Source organism: Podarcis pityusensis (assembly GCF_964106645.2).
Source record: "Podarcis pityusensis genome assembly, chromosome: W".
Classification (NCBI taxonomy): Eukaryota; Metazoa; Chordata; class Lepidosauria; order Squamata; family Lacertidae; genus Podarcis; species Podarcis pityusensis.
The window spans coordinates 25,941,121-25,961,576 of NC_138045.1; the positions used below are offsets into that span (position 1 = coordinate 25,941,121).

Here is a 20,456-nt window from a genome sequence, read left to right on the forward strand (position 1 = left end):
AAATAAATGATAAATTGTAAATTACATTATCACTTAAGAGGTCGTAAAGGAGAGAATTAGGAGTTAGGGCTCTATGATGCAGGAAGATCCAATATTTCAAGGTTCTCAGCCATACTCTTACTGATAAAGGAAGTATTCCCAACTCACAACATATTGATTCATATTTTACAGACTTTGCAAGTCCTAATAATGACCTCAGAAGGGATCCATGAAATTTATCCAACCCTCTTGAGATCACCTGAAATCCACACTGGGGTGCCATATAAAAGTTGGGCACAAAGTTTCATATCAATCACTTGCAATACAGCTGGAATATATCTATTTCCTACAGGAGAAAAAAAAAATACGATTTAATATGGTGAGCTGTCACTTTAGCCTTAGCTATTGCAGCGCAGATATTTGTGTTCCAGTTCATGTTATTTTTAAATACAATTCCCAGATAATTGAAATGCTTAACTTCTTGTATTAGATGTGCATTGATTATCCATTTTTTGGGGTTTCCTCTCTTTGTAAATTGCATAATTTTTGTCTTATCATAGTTAATTTTGAGGTTATTAAGAGAGCAAAAATTTGAGAAACTCTTAAATATTTTTTTAAACCCAAAGAGGAAAGTGAGATAATTACTGCATCATCTGCATAAAGTAATAAAAAAACTGGGATATTGTTTAAATAAGGAATATGAGTGGTTGCATTTTGAAGAAATAATGGGAGGTCAGATAAAAAGAGATTAAATAGGGTAGGGGCCAAGATACAGCCTTGCCTAACTCCTCGGTTATTCAGAATTGGACCTGCAAGTCTACCATCTTTTGAAACTTTAACATATATTTGGTTACTAGAGTGTAAACTTTTAATCAATGTAAGTAGGTATGGGTCAATACCGAGATGTTCCAGTTTGGTCCACAGTTTATTACGATTGACCAAATCAAAGGCACTTTTTAAATCTACAAATGCCACAAAAAGTCTTCGTTTGTTTCTCAAGACATATTTGTCCACAAGATGACTTAACACTAGACACTGGTCAAGAGTTGAAGAACCTGCCTTGAAACCAGCTTGTTCCTTACCAGGTAGACCTTTTGCAAGCATCCAGTCTTCCAGTTTAATAAGCAGGAATTTGGCATAGATTTTGCTTATGCATGGTAACACACTAATAGGCCTGTAATTCTCTTGGCAATTCCCATCACCTTTTTAAAAAATCGGCACCACTATTGAGTTATTCCACAATTTAGGTACCAAGCCTGAGTGATAGATAGACTTAAAGAGCGGGACAAGATTAGTGGCCCACCATTCCACATTTAATCTCAGCAGGTGTATTGAGATGCCGTCCATACCTGGAGATTTTCCTTGCTTAAACAAAATAATTATCCTTTTCATCTCCTCAACAGTAATTTGAAATTGTGTGGTTATTGCCGAAGAAGAGTTAAAATTTTCCTTCTTAAAAACTTGGGAATCGTAGAAAACAGCAGTAAAATGCGTAATCCAAGCTTCATCACTTATATTAGGCAAATCAGTGGTATCTTTTATTGAAAGGAGTGACAAAAAAGTTTTGGTATCTTTAGTTTCTAATGCAGTAACAATTTTGGACCACTTGGCTTGTGAAAACATTGATTTTTTTTCCCCAGGAGCATGTTCTTAAAAGCGTTTTTCATTTCAAAATAGGTCTTCCAGAGATCTTGGGAGTTAGTAATAGAGGCTTCTTTTAGACAAGTTCTAAGTTCTTTCTTATGGTTAATACATTCCTTATCAACCCAGTTATACTTATTTAAAGGTTTGTTGCTGAACTACAGATTTTAAAAAAGAAGAAAATAATTCCTGAATAGTATTGTAATAATACTCAATGTCTGCCAAAAGTATCGAATTTTGGTTAGCCAAAGGTTCGAGAATAACTGGGTTATTTTCAAATACTGCTAATAGACCCTCCCTATTTTTATCACTTATATAAATTATTTTGGCATAACTAGTCTTATCGGTACTAATAAGAGGACAAGGGTCATTAATTCTGGAGTTTCTATACATCTCTAAAACAATTGGAAAGTGGTCACTCTCAGAGTGGAGTACAACTGTAAAAGAGGCAACTTCATCTAACATTTCTAAGGAGACTAAGGAATAGTCAATTACACTCCTGCCCCTTTTGGAGCAGAAGGTAAAATCTCCTGGAGTATCAGGCCATTTGAACCGTTCAAAAATGAAATATTAAATTCTAAAACCAATTGTAAGAGTTTTCCTCCCGCTTTATTAACAGTAATGTCCTTTGAAATTCTCCCTATTCTCAAAGGAAGTGGAACATCTTCAGCTAGAGTTGCGACATAGTGTTTATAGAGAGCTGTGTTATCTGATTATTATTATTATTATTATTATTATTATTATTATTATTTATTATTATTTATACCCCGCCCATCTGGTTGAGTTTCCAAACTGTACAGCGTTACATATTAAAAACTTCCCTGAACAGGGCTGCCTTAAGATGTGATCCAATTCTCGCATTAGTGTCCCCCATTACAATCAGGGGGATATTTGGAAATTTACTGCGTATTACGTACAGCTCTTCAAACACTATATTCCAACAATAATCTGGTCTGGCTTCTTACTCTATGGGAGGGAAATATGTATTTAAAAGAGGAATTTCCTTGTGAACATTGGAAAATGATAACAATTGTGCATACTGCCCAATATTTCTAATGCAATTAATTTTAAGGTTAGAAGACTGTTTAATACCACAGATCAAACTGGATTTGGGGTGTCCTTTTCTTGACATTTTAGTGGTGGGTAAATTATAAGTAATAAAATTAGGAATATCTAAAGGTTTAAGAGACCAAGTTTCCTGCAAAAGGATTATATTATGAGAATCAAGAAAATTTATAAAATCTGGGTCAGCTAATTTACATGAAAGTCCGGCTACATTCCAGGACATGATAGAAGGGTTTGCAGAGATCTATGATTTACGGATACTAATGGGCAATCCGATAAAGGGTGCTTTTATAAATAAACAATTGATATCCTGGGCTCAAAACTGAAAAAAAGTATTTAATAATATCTTAGAAGGGGGGAAAGCCCCAGACACTTGGAAACTAGCGGAAATAGTAGTGATTGAAAAACCACAAAAGGACCCTACAGAGGTGGGGTCATACAGACCAATTAGCCTATTAAATCAAGACTATAAGATATTTACAAAGATCCTGGCAAGGCGACTGGAAAAGCTACTACCTAAAATAATTAAGGAAGATCAATATGGATTTGTTAAGGGAAGATACATAGGCCATCCTATAAGAAATGTGTTAAACGTATTAACAAGCAGGGTAAAAGGAAAATTGGTGGTCTTAAAATTGGATGTGTATAAGGCCTTCAACACGATTAGACATAAGTTCTTATGGAATATTATGCGGGACGTAGGATTAGGAGAGAACTTTGTGGAAGCAATCCAGGAATTGTATAGAGAAGGGAAGGCTGTGGTCAGAGTGAATGAGGGGGTTTCAGATCAATTCAATATACAAAGAGGAGTTAAACAAGGATGTTCACTCTCACCACTACTATTTGTTTTTGTTTTTTTAAAAATAATTTTTATTAACAGACCAATCAAATCACATTAATTCCAAATTACAAAGCCAAATTTTAAATTTTTGTTGGGGGTACCCATATTTCAAGTTCCGAAAGGGATCCAATCATCTTGTTGCTGCTGCTTTAATATCCACAATTCTGTCCAAATGATGTTCACGATTCTGTCCAATCCTTTCTTGTTGTTTTCCACATCTCTTCTTGTTATTTTCATATATTTTTCCTTTTTCTTTGTGGCCTCTGATAGTCTCTGCAAGCGAGTTGAAGACAAATGTTTTTGTAGTCCTGTGTGGGTTTTTCCATTCATCCAAGAGTCATATTCAGACGGCTGCCGCCTTTCATCACTTCCATAGAGAAAACAATTTTACCGTCCGTTCGTTAATCTTTGCAGGCCTGTCACTCCCTTTCTCGATCTTCCGAGGAGGTTCTGCCAGGAGTCCAGTATGATAACAGCCATAGCTTCCTCCTCCTCGATCATCAATCTTTCGACAAAACCTGCCAACATGGTGACTCTCTTTTTATAGCTGCGTCATTCCAAAAGCCCTTATTCTTTTCCAAGTCTCCATAAGCCAAACCTTTGGTTAATAATTCATTTCCACACAGTTTTTTAATCATCCAGCTTATAGTCAATTGTGCAACGGTTCTTTCTTGGGGAGGGGTTGTTAGGTAATCACATAGAGAGAAAAAAAGAAAAGTCCCCCCCTTCCAGTCCCGTTCCGACATACCGACCCTTTGATGTATCTTCTTCTTGATTTATTGTCCTGTTGAATCCAACCCGTCACTCTACTTCACAGAGGTCACTTCAATTAGCAGTCTTAACTCCCGTTCTTCACTTGAAATATGTGCATTTGCTTCTCTCTAATTGTTTATTTTGAGCTCCTGCAATCAGTTTGCGCGATCAGAGACAGCGTCAGGGAGAGCCGTCTCCCACGGGTGCTATGCGCCTAGTGCCTTCACCCCCTTCTTTCGAACTCGGGGGTGATTTATGGCAACAGCAGGCGAGGCAGTGTTTCCCCGTTCCCTGAGGTAACAAGGGAGGTTGCATACTCCCATATCAGCCTCTTAATTACCCTGTGTGAGACGGAGAGATGGTATTGTCGGCCATCTTTCAATGCGCCCCTGGCGGCCCCCCACCACTACTATTTGTATTGGGTATGGAGTACTTGGCAGACAGAATACGAAACTCAGTAAAGGATAAAAGGATATAAGAAAGGAAAGGAAGAATTCAAGTTAAACATGTATGCAGATGGTATCCTATTATTATTTACTAACCCCTTAGAGGGTGTAAGAGAATTTATGATAATCCTGAAGGACTTTAAAGAGGAGTCGGGATTGGGAGTAAATTTGGAGAAGTCTGAAATTTTATTTTGGGATGTAAATAAAGAGGAGAAGAAGGAATTTGCAAAAATGACAAAGATGGATATCAATTGGAAAAAATTAAATACTTGGGGGTAAATATTATTAAAAATATTGCTAGGATTCCAGATGTAAATTACAAAGAAGCATGGAGGCAGATCAAGAAGGATATAAAATCATGGAAAAATAAGAATTTATGTATTCTAGGTAGGGTTAGAGCAGTTTATAATAATTTTGGTACCAAAATTATTATATTTATTTCAAGTAATTACACTACCCATTAGGAAAATATGGTTTAAAACATGGAATAAGGTATTTAAAAATTGGATTTTTGGAAGGAAAAGAGTTAGAACCCCAGACATAGTAAACTATTCACCTCGAAGAAGAGATGGGATGGGGAATACCGAACTTAGAATTTTACTATGAAACGTTCAAATTGAAAAATCTAATAGATATTGGACATAAGGAAGGGATTAAATGTATAAGGCTGGAGAATGAAATAAATGAAGGAATAGGAAGATAACGGATATTTAATAGAGATATGAACACGGCTTTTAAGAAGACAATAGGACCAAGGAAAACTGTGTTAGGAATCTGAAAGAACTGGAATACGAAATGGATGCCAACATACTCAAGGTGGATGCCGTTAAAATATATGCAGGAGGGTCAAAGGGAACCTGGTTGGTGGAAGAAATTAGAAGATCAGGGATTTTATAAATTAAAAGATATGTTTGATGAAGAAAGGAATTTAATTACAAAAAAAGTTTTTTTTAGAAAAAATAGGAAAACAATATTGGCTGAAAGTGCAAGGACTTTATGATTTAATAAAAACGGAAAGAGCAGAGGAAATGATGAGGACAGAAATGAAAATAGAAATGGTGCTGAACAAAAGACAAATGACTGAGAAAGGGATAGCAGGGATGTTATATAAACTGATGATAAGCGACAAAGAAAGAATGATAAGGATAATCCAGATTAAATGGGAGCAGGAAGGTATGATCCATCCAAACACTGCCCAAGAACTGATGAAGAATATAAACAATATTAAAATAGAAAAATATAAAGAATTAAGTAGAAAATTTTTATTAAAATGGTATAGAACTCCGGCACAAATGGCGTATATAGTGAAAGGGTTTAGTCCCAAATGCTGGCATTGTGGTCAGGAAAAATGACTATATTCACACATGTGGTGGGAATGTAATCTGGTTAAGGAATATTGGCAAAAGATTATAAAGGTAATTTCTGGATTATTTCAAATAAACATAGAAGTTAATAGGGATTTGTTATTTTCGGGAATACTGGGAAATAACAAAATAGAAAGTAATAAGCAAGAGTTGTACAAGATTATGATTCTAGCTGGAATGGCAGTTATTGCTCTGGGATGGAAAGAAAAGGCCAAATGGAATATGGAAAAATTGAACGATTATGTTTTTGAATACGTACAATCAGAAATATTTGCACAGATAGTGGCAGAGGATAGATGGGAAAATAAATGCCAAAGAATCACAAATAAATGGGCATTTTACAGGAACTGGATAGAAAGAGGGGAAGCCAACCCTAACATACAAGCTCGAATGAACAGACTGTGTACATGGATAAAGATATGAAGAAGGAAGGCCTGACCGGGGGGGGGGAGGAGGGTTGAAGTGGAGAGGGAGGGGAAGAAGAAAAAAAGGTAAACCAGATGGTATTTTGAATGGATTTTGTTATGTAAGCCCTTTTTCAGAAACCAGATATATTAATGTTACGTAGTTATGCATTGTAGTATGAATGAATGTTGTTTTGTAGTCTTTGTTTTCTAGAATATATATAGTAATGTTATGTTACTAAGCAAATAAAAAAAAATGTGCCAAAAAAAAAAAAAAAGAGTTCAAACAGTCCCCCAGACATTTGTGTAGTTTCTTATCTTGCTTGCTCCTCCTTCATAACTGTGGGCAAAGTCTGTTCTATGGATAGAGGTGAGGATGGATTATCTATAGTGCCATACATGTTGATTCGGCGTATAGTTGGATCCAGTCCCTTGGTCTGCAAACGCCTTTCTTGGTTGGGTGAGTCTCTTACGGGGGATTCCTCCTGTAGAAAGGCCAATATCTCCTCTTTTCCAGACCTATCATTGTTTGTATTCCTGCTGCCCACGTTAGCAGGTTCATGGGGGTTTGTCTTAGGCTTGTTGAGGTCACACATCGAATCTTGAATACTGTTTGCTATTTCTTCAATTTCCTCTAGTATGGAGTTAATTGGGGTTGTATTTATCGTTACTCTTTGCTCAACATTCCTAAGGAGCAGAGATGTCTTTAAAGTCACTCTTTGAGGTCCTCCTGTATTAACTGCAGCTGTGTTAGTGTCAGTCAGAGGAACTGGAAAATTTCCACGTTGGCTTCATCTTGAAGGTGGGGCAGAGCTTGAGTCGGGGGGTAGCTTGGGAGATAACCGACTTGTTGGCCTCTGTATAGCTGGAAGTAGAGGTACAGCGTCCAAGTCTGCAAACACCCTTTTAACTGTAATGTGGGGGGACTTCCGGGGTGGCGCCATCGGTAATGGCTGCTTCTCTCTAACTCGGAGGGAACCGGCTCTACGGAATCTGGGTCCTACCGCTACGGCGCAGCGGGGACCCCCCAAAAAATCACAGGCGGGTGAAGCCTGTGACCGTGGGACTCAGCGGGCACCGTTTGCGCCCCCCAACTGTTAAAGGAGCTCGGCAACGGGCTCCGGAGCGGAGCGGGGGTGGCGTGGTGCTGTGAGCAAATTGCTTCTTCCGTGGAGTGAAGCCGCGAAGCTGTTACCGGAGAGCGCTGCCTTTTTCCTGGGATAATCGGACTTTGAAAACAACTACCCGTGAGTAGGATTAAATTGGATCTAAAAGAAAAACGTTTAATTTGGTACTGAGCGGGGAAGGTACAACCAGGAAGTCTGCCTTCCTTGTATTGTAAATAGATCAAAGCAAAGAGACCCTAAAGCGGAAACACAGAAAGTTACTTGAAAAAGAGCTAAATCCTAACATCTTGAAAGTGGTTCCCCCTCCGGATTGCAGGAGAGGAGGGGGGAAAAAAGACTGAGCTGAATTTCCCTGCAAAAAAGAAGGGGAAAGGAAGAAAAAATTTACTGTTTAAGATTTGGAACGGACTGCCTTGAGATAAGGGTTGCATAGTGGAAAGTCTATTTCTGACAGCTAATTCTGCAAAAGGGATACAGTGTTTCTGGACTTCTCTTGGCTTGAAAGTAACTGTTTAAGTGCACTGAGACTGTGGTTTTTAAAGTAAATTGGGGGACTCATAAAGACTATCTTTGTTCTTAAAAGTTGCAAGTTCTGGCTGTTACTGTGTCCCCCTAGAGGAAGTTGGACATTGTTACAACAACAACTGGCTCAGAGGAAAATTCCATTCTATTCTAAAACAATTGTTTGACTGTGGGAGCGACCTTGAATTTCTATGAGACTGTTATGGCAGATGGCAAAGGGAAGATAGAGCCGCAGAAGACAGAGCCGCAGGAAAAAACTACTAGGTCTGGCAGACATTATCGGATAGACACTGGGCAGCCGCGAAGGGGTTCAACATCTGGAGCATCTGGAACATCAGGGGCCGCACTCCCACAGGCTAAACTAAAAGTTATGTCGTCGGAAGAAGTTTTGGCACAGGCACTGGCAAAAATTAATGAATCTTTGGAAAGTTTAAGTAAACAGGTAGCTGAGACAAACAGACAAGTAGCTGAGACAAATAGACAAGTTGCGGAAGCATCAAGCAAAATTGATTTAAACACTGCAAGTATTAATACCTTGGGGCAGAAGGTGAATGCCAACACAGAGACCATCGAAAAATTACTACAGGAATCTGCCTCGACTCGAAAGATAGCAGAGGAAGCAAAAGATATTGCAACTGTTACTCAAGAGAAAATTCCACCAGTATATAAGAAATTGGAGGACCATGATGTGACATTTTCTATGATTGAACTGAAAGATAGACAAAGAAATTTAAGAATCAGGGCTGTTCCAGAATGGGAGAAAGATAACTTGGCTGACTTTCTTACACAGGAATTTATAGATTTTTGGCAACTGGACTCGGGGAAGGAAGAATTTAAGATAGTGAATGCATTCAGACTCGGAAGAAGACAAGGCAAGGACAAGGTGAGAGACTGTTTGATTACCTTTCGAACAAAAGAAGAGAGAGACAAAATTCTGAATCTACTATCAAAAAACTTTGGAAATTGACGATTCAAGTTTGGTGATCTTTAAGGACATCCCAAAGCATCTGTTGGACTTAAGGTCTAAATACGGAGATCTAGTGACCTTGTTGAAAAGAAATAGAATTCTTTTCAGGTGGGAATTTCCTCAAGGCCTGTCCTTTAAATACAAAGGAAGAAAGATAAAAATAAAATCAGTTGAGGAAAAAGACAGGTTCTTGAAAGACCACGAGGAAGATCTACTGAAAGAAGTGGAATCTGAAGAAGAACCAAAAGGTATATTAGACATATCAAATCTATCTTTTGGACTGCACAGTCCAGAAAAAGTGATACTACCCACAGAACAAGAACTGACACTCGGAGCAGTTGGAGGTAAAGTGAAGTAGCCCCCATCATGGCTCTGCAACTATTAAGCTGGAATTGTAACGGTTTGAACTCTCCTCGAAAGAGAAAAAGTGTGTTCCATCTATTAAAAAAAGAACAATTGGACTTGATTTGTCTACAAGAAACACATATAACAAGGGCACATAGGAAGCTATTGATTAATAAAAGATTGGGACAGGAGTTTGTTTCATCTGACAAAGTTAAAAAAAGAGGAGTTGTGATTTATGCAAAGGAGAGACTTTTACCGAAACTTATCTTTAAAGATGACCAAGGAACATTTTTGGCAATTGAAATTCAAGTACAAGGAGAGAAATTCTTGATTGTGGGAATTTATGCACCGAATGAGGGGAAATCTGAATTCTATAAAAAGTTGCATGAGACTTTACTGGATTATTTGGATTACAATTTGATTTTGGATGGGGGACATGAATGGAGTAGTATCTACAAACATGGACAAGGCACAAAGACAGGTAGTTACCAAGGATGGTAGATTACCGAAAACATTCTTTGAGATGACAGACAATATGGACTTAGTGGACATTTGGAGGGTAAAGAACCCCCTGGGAAGAGAGGGAACCTTCTTTTCTGAAGCCAAGATGACATGGACGAGGAATGGCACCAAAGATAAAGAAAGTAGAAATCTGCCCAAAAACCTGCTCCGACCACAACGCTGTAAGGATGGAGATGAAACAAATAACAACCGGATCCTTTAGATGGAGGATGAATGACACCTTATTTAGAGATGAAGAAGTTCATAAAAAGGCCCAAAAAACTTTGAGAGACTATTTTGAAATAAACATGAACACCAATGTAGAAAAAAGAGTAATCTGGGACGCAAGCAAAGCTGTTATGAGAGGGTTTTTGATACAACAGAATGCAATAAAGAAGAGAAGTCAAAATGAAAAGAAAGACAAAATCTTGGAGAAAATAAAAGAGGGTGAGAAGAAATTGAGAGCAAAACCAAAGTCCCAGGAGATTTTGAGAGAAATAAAATTATATCAAGTACAATATATGGAAATGATGAATCAGGAAATAGAATGGAAAATCAAACAAATGAGACAAAAAACATTTGAATCAGCTAACAAATGTGGGAAATTGTTGGCCTGGCAAATGAAAAAAAGACAAAAATTAAATACCATTACAAGCCTAGAAGTGGAAGGAAAGAGTATACATAACCCAACTGAGATCAGAAATTGCTTCCAGAGGTACTTTAAACAATTATACACACAAGGGCCACAGAAGGAAATGGACATAGACCAATTTTTGAAGACAAATGGCCTACAAAAAATATCTCAAGAAAGTAAATTAATGTTGAAGTATAAAATATCTGAAGAGGAAGTAGAAGGTGCCATACAAAATATGCAACTGGGCAAATCTCCAGGACCGGATGGGCTGACTTCCAGATACTACAGATCTCTGAAAGAGTGGTTATTGCAACCTTTGAAGGAAGTCTGCAATGAAATATTGGAAGGGAAAAGGGCGCCAGAGTCGTGGAAAGAGGCGTATATTACACTTATACCGAAAACAGAGACTGAAAAGACTCAGCTTAAGAACTACCGCCCTATATCGTTACTTAATGTGGATTACAAAATTTTTGCAGATATTTTGGCCAAGAGACTAAAAAAAGTATTGATGGAAGAGATCCATAAAGATCAAGTGGGCTTTCTCCCGGGAAGACATTTGTCTGATAATCTGAGGAATATAATTGATATCTTGGAAAAATTAGAAGTGAATATAAATACTAAAGCAGTTTTGATATTTGTGGACGCGGAGAAAGCCTTTCACAATATCTCTTGGAGTTTTATGAAGAAGAATTTACATGGGATGGGGGTAGGCCAAGGTTTTGAAAATGGTATAGGTGCAATATATTCTGAACAAAAGGCCAAATTAATTGTAAATAATGTGGTCATGGAAGAATTCAGGATAGAAAAAGGGACACGACAGGGGTGCCCAATTTCCCCACTGCTTTTTATATCGGTCCTGGAGGTCCTGCTAAACATGATTAGAAAGGACCGGTTGGTTAAAGGTATACAGGTCGGAGCTAAACAGTACAAACTGAGAGCATTTGCAGATGACTTAGTATTGACGTTACAGGAGCCAGAATCTAGTACTAAAAGGGTTTTAGAATTAATTCAAGAATTTGGTCAAGTGGCAGGATTTAAATTGAACAAGCTAAAAACTAAGGTTTTAGAGAAAAATTTAACACCGATTGAAAGAGAGAGGTTTCAGAATGAGACAGGATTGACTGTGGTAAAGAAAGTGAACTACTTGGGGATTAATATGACAGCCAAAAATGGGAACTTATTTAAAGATAATTATGAAAAATGTTGGACCGAAGTGAAAAAAGATTTAGAAATCTGGTCGAATTTGAAGCTTTCACTGCTGGGCCGTATTGCTGCGATAAAGATGAATGTATTGCCTAGAATGTTGTTTTTGTTTCAGACATTGCAAATTGTGAACAAGTTGGACTGTTTCAAGAAGTGGCAGAGAGATATTTCTAGATTTGTCTGGCAGGGCAAGAAGCCCAGAATAAAATTTAAGATATTAACTGATGCCAAGGAAAGAGGTGGATTTGCCCTGCCAGACTTTAAACTTTATGATGAATCAGCAGCTTTTTGCTGGTTGAAAGAATGGCTACTTCTTGAAAATACAGACATTTTGGATTTAGAAGGTTTTAACAACGTATTTGGATGGCATGCATACTTATGGTATGATAAGGTCAAAGCACATAAAGTATTTAAAAATCATATTGTCAGGAAAGCACTGTTTAATGTTTGGACAAGATACAAGGATTTATTGGAAAATAAAACTCCAAGGTGGTTGTCACCAATGGAAGCGAAAGCTCTGAAAAGGCTCAATATGGAGGCCAAATGGCCGAAATATTGGGAAATTTTGGAACAAGAAGGAGACAAATTGAAATTGCAGAGTTTCGAGAAACTAAAAAATAAAGTGAGAGATTGGCTTCATTATTATCAGATAATGGAGGCATATAATTTGGATAAGAAAATTGGCTTCCAGGTGGAAAAATCAAAATTAGAAACAGAATTGTTAGAACCCAAAACTAAGAATTTGTCAAGAATGTATAACTTGCTGTTGAAATGGAATACTCAGGATGAAATGGTGAAATCTGCTATGATTAAATGGGCACAAGATGTTGGACATAATATTATGTTTGCTGACTGGGAACAGTTATGGACAACAGGTATGAAGGTTACGGCATGTAATGTCTTAAGAGAGAATATTATGAAAATGATATACAGTTGGTACATGACCCCAGTCAAGCTTGCAAAAATCTATCATTTGCCCGATAACAAATGTTGGAAATGTAAAGAAACTGAAGGTACATTCTTTCACCTTTGGTGGACGTGCCCAAGGATTAAGGCTTTCTGGGAGATGATTTATAATGAAATAAAAAAGGTATTTAAATATACCTTTCTGAAGAAACCAGAGGCCTTTCTTCTGGGCATTGTCGGCCAATTGGTGCCAAAGAAGGATAGAACCTTTTTTATGTATGCCACAACAGCAGCAAGAATACTCATCGCAAAGTATTGGAAGACACAAGATCTACCCACTCTGGAAGAATGGCAGATGAAGGTGATCGACTATATGGAACTGGCGGAAATGACTGGCAGAATCCGAGACGAGAGAGAAGAGTCGGTGAAGGAAGACTGGAAGAAATTTAAAGATTATTTACAGAAATATTGTAAAATTAAGGAATCTTAGAAGGATGTTGGATAGAAACTAAGAGGTTTTTAGCTGTAATGCTTTAAGAGATATGGGAAAAAGGTTTGCAATTGGGTAAAAGCTTAATGGTAAGGATTTGCTGAACTAACAAATTGAACTGGAATACAAAAAAGGGAGGTATGAGGAGGTCCGGGGAAATAAGTGTAGGGAAGATACAGTGGTACCCCGCAAGACGAATGCCTCGCAAGACGGAAAACCCGCAAGACGAAAGGGTTTTCTGTTTTGGAGGCGCTTCGCAAGACGAATTTCCCTATGGGCTTGCTTCGCAAGACGAAAGCCCATAGGGAAATCTCCGGGGACCTCTTTTAAATGCTGGCGGTGGGGAGCAAAGCCTTTCCCCCCCTCCGGCCTTCAGAAGAGGTCCAGGAAGGTCGGCGGGGGCCGAAAGGCTTTGCTCCCCACCGCCAGCATTTTAAAAGCAGTCCGGGATAGCAGGGAAGAGCTTCCCGCTATCGCGGACGGCTTTTGAAGGCAGGCGGGGGGGGGGGCAAAGACTTTCGCCCCCCGCTTGCCTTCAGAAGAGGTCCAGGACCTCTTCTGAAGGCGGGCGGGGGGCGAAAGTCTTTGCTCCCCCCTGCCTGCCTTCCCGGGAGAGCGGAGAAAGGCAGCGCCTTTCTCCGCTGTTCCGGACGGCTTTTGAAGGCAGGCGGGGGGGGCAAAGACTTTCGCCCCCCGCTCGCCTTCAGAAGAGGTCCAGGACCTCTTCTGAAGGCGGGCGGGGGGCAAAAGTCTTTGCTCCCCCCTGCCTGCCTTCCCAGGGGCTTTTACATCGCCCCGGACAGCGGAGAAGTCCTCCGCTGTCCCGGGCGATTTTAAAATGCCGCCCGCCAGCATTTTAAGATCGCCCCGGACAGCGGAGAAGTCCTCCGCTGTCCCGGGGTTTTTTAAAATGCTGGGGGTGGGAAGAAAAGCCCTTGCCCCCCCCCCCCCAGCCTTCAGAAGAGGTCGGGGGACAGACTGTCCCCGGACCTGGTCTGAAGGCGGTTTCCCTAGGAACGCATTAATTGATTTTCAATGCATTCCTATGGGAAACCGTGCATCGCAAGACGAAAAACTCGCAAGAAGAAAAAACTTGCGGAACGAATTAATTTCGTCTTGCGAGGCACCACTGTAGGTTATGGAAAATTAATGTCTTTTTAACTGTTTTATTTGGTATGTTTCTTTTTCTTTTTTACTTTTTTGTTATATTTTAAAAACTTTATTCTCTTTTTTTCTGTATTCTGTATTTCTTGTATTTTTTGAAACTTTAATAAATATCATTTAAAAATAAAAATTAAAAAAAAAATTAACTGTAATGTGGAAATGACTCAGGAAGCCAGCCATTTTGGGGAAAAGCAGGGGGATGGCATGACTTTGAAATTTGAGAAGTAGCTTTGTTACTCTTGGGTGGCTCGGCAGTTTTTCCAGCGTTTTTAAGTCCAGAGAGCCTATATCCAATCTCAGAAGTTCAGATAAGGAGAGGCAGACTCTCAGTCTGGAGATCCAACGCCCTTTGTTCTCCCAGTTGTTTTGGATAATCAGAACTATCTGATCCAGCTGCAAACACCTCTTAGTATGGGGGGGGGACCCTTGGGCTCCTTCCTGGGATTATATATGGACTGTGCAGCTTGGGGGCTCTCCCTGGAAGGATTAGGGATCTCCAGCCTGCCTGGCGGTACCCACTCAGCATTCCTCTCCCGGGGCCCAGGGGACTGCACTGGGCTCTCCGCCCCCCGACCACCAACCGCAAGGTTCTCAATGCTCTCCAACTTTCGAAGAATCAGTACCAATGACCTTCTGGTAAGTAAGCTTTGTTCTCCTAACAAACTTAGCAATTTCCCAGCTCCATACTGTGAAGGTAGCTTTTGAGGAGTTGTCTGGGCAACGGCGTGGGACGATTGGGTTGCTTTAATCTCTGAACTAATTCCTGTGGTCCCATTGTACTTAGAATTTTTCGGTCTTGGGCCTTTTGGCTGCTTTTGGGGGGGGGTCTTCAAAACAGCTAGTTGGCTGCTATTTAGGACTGTGGGGAGACTGTGAGTCGGCATCATGCCCATTGCCCCCCTCCTCCACCTGCTCCCCTGTCCTTGTTTCTAGCCCATCAGGCACCTCTTGTTCAATTTCAGCAATTGCCCAGTCCAAGAGGTCTGTCAGGCTTAATTGTTTAGTTTTTCCTTTTAGAAGCTCCCATCCTTCTTGGACTCCCTTCTCTTGGAGTATTCCTGACCATGGGATCTCACCCAGTAGCTCCTTAAGGTTTTTGAAATTGGCCTTCTTAAAGTCCAGAGTGCATGTCTGACTACGCTCAGCTCTCCCCTGCCTCTGTATCCTGAAACCCAGGAGAGCATTATCACTTTCTCCCAAGTTTGCAAGTACTTCCACTTCGTCAACCAGTTCTTCCCTATAGGCGAGGATCAGGTCCAAAATAGATGATCCCCTTGCTGGTTCTTGCACCTTCTGCAAAATGAAATTGCCAGTGAGGCAATGGAGGAATTTGTCAGACCTTATATTCTTGGCAGAGTTTGAGTTCCAACAGATATTGGGGAAGTTGAAGCCCCTCCCCCCCCATTACTATATCTCTTCTTTTTGAATGTTTGGTAATCTGCTCTAGGAATGCATCATCCAAGTCTTCAGTCTGGGTTGGTGGTCTATAGCAGATCCCCATAGTAAGGTCACTGTTGTTTCTCTCTCCTACAATTTCTATGCATATACTCTCAATCTGCTCTCCATGCTCCAGGTCATGGATTTCTTCACAAGTGTTTGCATCCTTTACATATAATGCTGCTACATCTCCCTTCCTGTTTAGTCTACAGTGGTACTTCAGGTTAAGTACTTAATTTGTTCCGGAGGTCCGTACTTAACCTGAAACTGTTCTTAACCTGAAGCACCACTTTAGCTAATGAGGCCTCCTGCTGCCACCGAAGCATGATTTCTGTTCTCATCCTGAAGCAAAGTTCTTAACCTGAAGCACTATTTCAGGGTTAGCGGAGTCTGTAACCTGAAGCGTATGTAACCTGAGGTACCACTGTATTCCTTTTGAACAGGTTATACCCCTCATTTCCTATATTCCAGTCATGAGTCTCATCCCACCAGGTTTGAGTAATGCCAACCAGGTCGTATTTGCCATCCTGAACTAAAAGCTCCAGTTCGTCTTGCTTGTTTCCCATACTCTGTGTAGAGACAACAGAAACCAGGATTCGTTCCCTCCAGCTGCTTCTTTCCTGTAGTTTCTTGCCCTTTAGCAGGTTTCTGGAGCACCACCTCAGTTTCCTGTGCATCAGTGAAGCTATTATCCTCAGTGCCAGGTGCTCTTCTGTCGTTTGTAATGTTGTCTCCCTCCCCCTTAACATCTACTTTAAAGCTCTCTTGATCAGGTTCTTGATACTCTTATCAAACACATTATTGCCAGCCGCTGTGAGTTGCAGCCCATCTCTCACCAGAAGTCCTTTTTCAAGGAAGCCGAGACCATGATCCAAGAAGCCAAATCCTTCCTGATGACACCACCTGCACAGCCAGTGGTTTACCTCACGTATTTTCCTCTCCTTGGTCCACAACCTTCAACAAGAAGGAGTGATGAAAAGACTACCTGTGCCCCAAGTCTCTTCAGCTCCCTGCTCAGGGTCTCACAGTCCCTTGTTATGCACTGCAAGCTGTGTGTGGCAGTAATATTAGTACCCACATGAATCAGAAGGAAGGGATAGTGGTCAGTGGGCTTTATAAGACTTGGCAACTTCTCTGTCACATCGTGAATCTTTGGCACACTACTGCCTTGGTTCCCCTCAGTAGGGAGTCACCTATCACCACCACACATCTCTTCCTCCTGCTGTTCTTCCACCTGCTGTTCTTGAGTCTTCTCCACTTGTCTATTGGAGCTTATTTTGATATTCTTGAGAAGTTACAAAGGCAGGAACCTTATGGTTTGAATACTTCCTATTCCTTCCTCTCGCCTTATCATGTCTCGACTGCAGTTTCTTTTCTCCAGTATCGTCTCCATGGAAGGTAGTAAATGGGTTATCTGCATACTCACCCTCAGTCAGGAACTCTGGATCCAAAGGGGTTGGATCAAGAATGGAGAAAGACTCCTCCAAGTCTATCTATCTTCTCCTGTCTCTTTCTTCTCTGGGGGTGGTAGGAATCATTCTGTGCACTGTACCTTTCACAGCCACCTTGGTGTCAGTAATTTGCACATTCAGCAACAGTTAACTGGAGTACTTGGCTCAGGACCAATGCATCTGCTTTTATGTCCAAGGCTCAAGGTCACGAGCTGGTTTACAGTAAGTACAATTTACTCAGTTTGGAGCAGGCAGTTGCCTTTGCACTCCAACAGGAGACTTTCAGGCTTTTAGGATACAGCCGTTTTGCAAGGATGTGATTGCAGGAGCTTGCAGTCAACAGTGAACAGAACAGAGCAGCAAGGTGGTGGGAAGAACAAAGCAACATAATTATGTATTTGTATGTAGTGTTTATTGAAAGATAGACTATCAAGTATTCAACTGCAGACATTTTTGCTACTGTGTGCGACTTGCTCACGGCAACTGCTGTCGTAGCTTCTCTGGCACAGAATTGGTGTCAATGGTCAGAGCATGGAAGCGATTTTGCAACTCCAATGACAAAGCCATTTCCGAATTCCTGAGGAGAGGGGGTTGCGGGCAGCCACCCTCCCACACACGCGGGGGCAGGCCTTGCCCCCGCGAGACTCAGGGAATCCCCGGGCGTGCCTGCGACCCGACCCGCCAATCGGCGGGCTGGGGAGGCGTGGCCTAACCTACTTAAGGCCAGGTACGCCCGGGGACCGCCCTCTTTCCCCTCGCCAGCTGGTAGAAGAATTTTCCCATCCCACCCACCCTTTAGGATTAGCTAGATTTGACCTTGCTATGGACTCCGGTTGGTCGCCGCAAGGGGCCTGGTAGGAATTTTTCCAACTTGGCGCACTGTCTGCCTTTTGGTTTTTTCGCCTACCTCGTAGCAATCGTCACAACTTTTGGTATATGGCGGTTAGGCATTGGCAGGGGATTATTGTTATGCAAATAAACGGGGGGGAAGGAAGCGCCATCACCTTCCCCCAGAAGAAGGGTAGTCCGGTAGAGGACTCCGGGGGGCGTGGCCTTGTCCGAAACCTAGGGAGGTAAGGGCCTCCGGCACGCCCCCGAGCGGTGACACCCGTGGAATCCTAGTTGGCGTACTTCAACAGGACTCCCGCGGTTTGTGGTTAACCCTTCCCGGCCAGCATGCCGGGTAGTCGTTAGGTGCCAATGCCTAAGGCCAATACCTTCATTTCTGTAATCAATAAAGTTGTGGCCTTTTTATGCCCATTAACCTTACATTATGTGTCCAGTGTCTTTATTTCTCTTGGGGGAGGGGTCTTGCCACGCAAAGCATGGCTCATGAATGTTCTACTTCTGTGCATCAGATTCCTCCAGGGGTTCATCTATTGCAATGGGCAATCTTTCACCTCCCTAGGGGCACCCCATCTGTCTTGCTGCTCCATCACAGTCGATTCAGCTCTATCAAGCAACTCTGCATGTTGTCCTATTGCTTGAGGTGTGGCTAGACGGGCCTCAAGTTGCTGGAGCTTCTCTTCCAGCAAGACAACCAGCTTGCACTTGCTACAAGTGTACTGTTGCTTGTTCCCTGGCAGTAAGATAAACATAGCACAGATGTTGCAGGTCACTGCAGCAGCTCCCTCACCCTCCATGTCTCTTGGTCCTATGCACACCAAGGGACAGAGTTCTGGGCCTCCCCTTTAAAGTCCCCTGCTAAACGCTCTTGCAAACACCTGTGTGCACTGAGCTAAGTTTGACTGCTGCTGGCTTCTAGCTCCTCCCTCAACCTGGCTTCCTCTCAACTGTAACTCTTCCCCCTCAAATCCTGTGTTTCCGCAGAATGATCAGGCTCTAAAAGACACAAGCTCACTCTCGTCAGTCTACTCCAGCAATCATTGCTCCTGATTGCAAGGTCTCCCTGAAGCTGCAATGAGAATTCAAACCGTTAGAATTCAGGAACTGCCAATATTACAGGTGCCACATGTTCCTTGTTTCGCATCTGTAAGAAATCAATCTTTTAATGTGGCAACACCTACAATTTAGAACTCCCTGCCTATTGACATCAGGGAGGCACCTTTGCTATATTCTTTTAAGCACCTGCTGAAAACATTTTTGTTTAGGCAAGCATATCCAGACATGTAGAATGTCGACATGCATTTTAATCTGGTTTTTAACATATTGCCAATTTAAATTATTCTTTGAATGTTTTAAATAACTTTTTTGCAGTTTTTGCTGATATTTTATTGTTTTATTCTTTTTTGTAAACCACTTACTCAATTGGCAGCCAGCCAAGCTGAATCAAAATTTATTGGTCAACCTAATACAGGTTATAGCCTAAAAACAAATAAGCAAACAGATTTTAACAAGCAAAGTTAATAACATAAAACACATACATACACACATGTTTCAGGTCACAAGGCTAGACTCATAGGCTATTCTGAGTTGGGAAGCTTTTATCAAACTTAACTGGATTGAACATAACAGGTTTAGCCCTGCTAGTCAGCATATGTTTCATTTTGTCAATGCCACTATGTTAATGAATATTTTAATTATCCTTAAATCAGCAGGGATTACTCATTCCCCACAATGCACCTGCATACATCTTATGACTCTTATCTGTGTTACTGGGCAGATTTGGGAAGTAACTCTGTGTATAAAGGGCTCAGGTTACAGCATATCTATTGGACCTGTGGATTTGAGTAAAGACTTTTTGATGAGATCATCTGAGGAAGAAGTTGGAAAATTGCCAGACTTTAGAACCCAATCTTTGCAAGCAACTACTGTAAACTAGGGACTTGTCTGTGGACTTTAACACAGCAAGAACTTTGAAGCAAAGAACCCCCTCTGGACTTAGTGAGAGAAGACTACTTGTACATCTGTTTAAAAAAAAAAAAGTGTGTGTGTGTGTGTGTGTGTGTGTGTGTAGTAGTGTATGTTGGTGGTGGCCTAGTAAAGACAACTCTGCTAAATGGCCTTTTTCTGCAGTGAGCTTAACTGTATGACAGCTTCTGCAGTGCATACACATGACCCCAACACTAAGGGTGGTGATTAGCCCTGAGAACGTATTAAAATATTTTGACCTTGGAATTTCATATAACATTATGTATCCTTTACTATCTGGCATTCACAGATACAAATCAAATCCCTGCAAGAAACTGGACAACAAAGTGTCTTTTCAGCTGGTACTGTAAACTCAGCAGCATTGGTACCAGGACATTTTTAGAG

The 20,456-nt window shown here is 40.9% G+C and overlaps 1 protein-coding gene across 1 annotated transcript in view; it reads left to right on the forward strand.

Moving 5' to 3' along the window:
• LOC308467683 (far upstream element-binding protein 3-like) overlaps positions 1 to 20,456 on the forward strand; it is a gene marked incomplete at its 3' end in the record, with an annotated part of 104,416 nt that overhangs the window by 60,436 nt on the left and 23,524 nt on the right. The window lies entirely within an intron of this gene.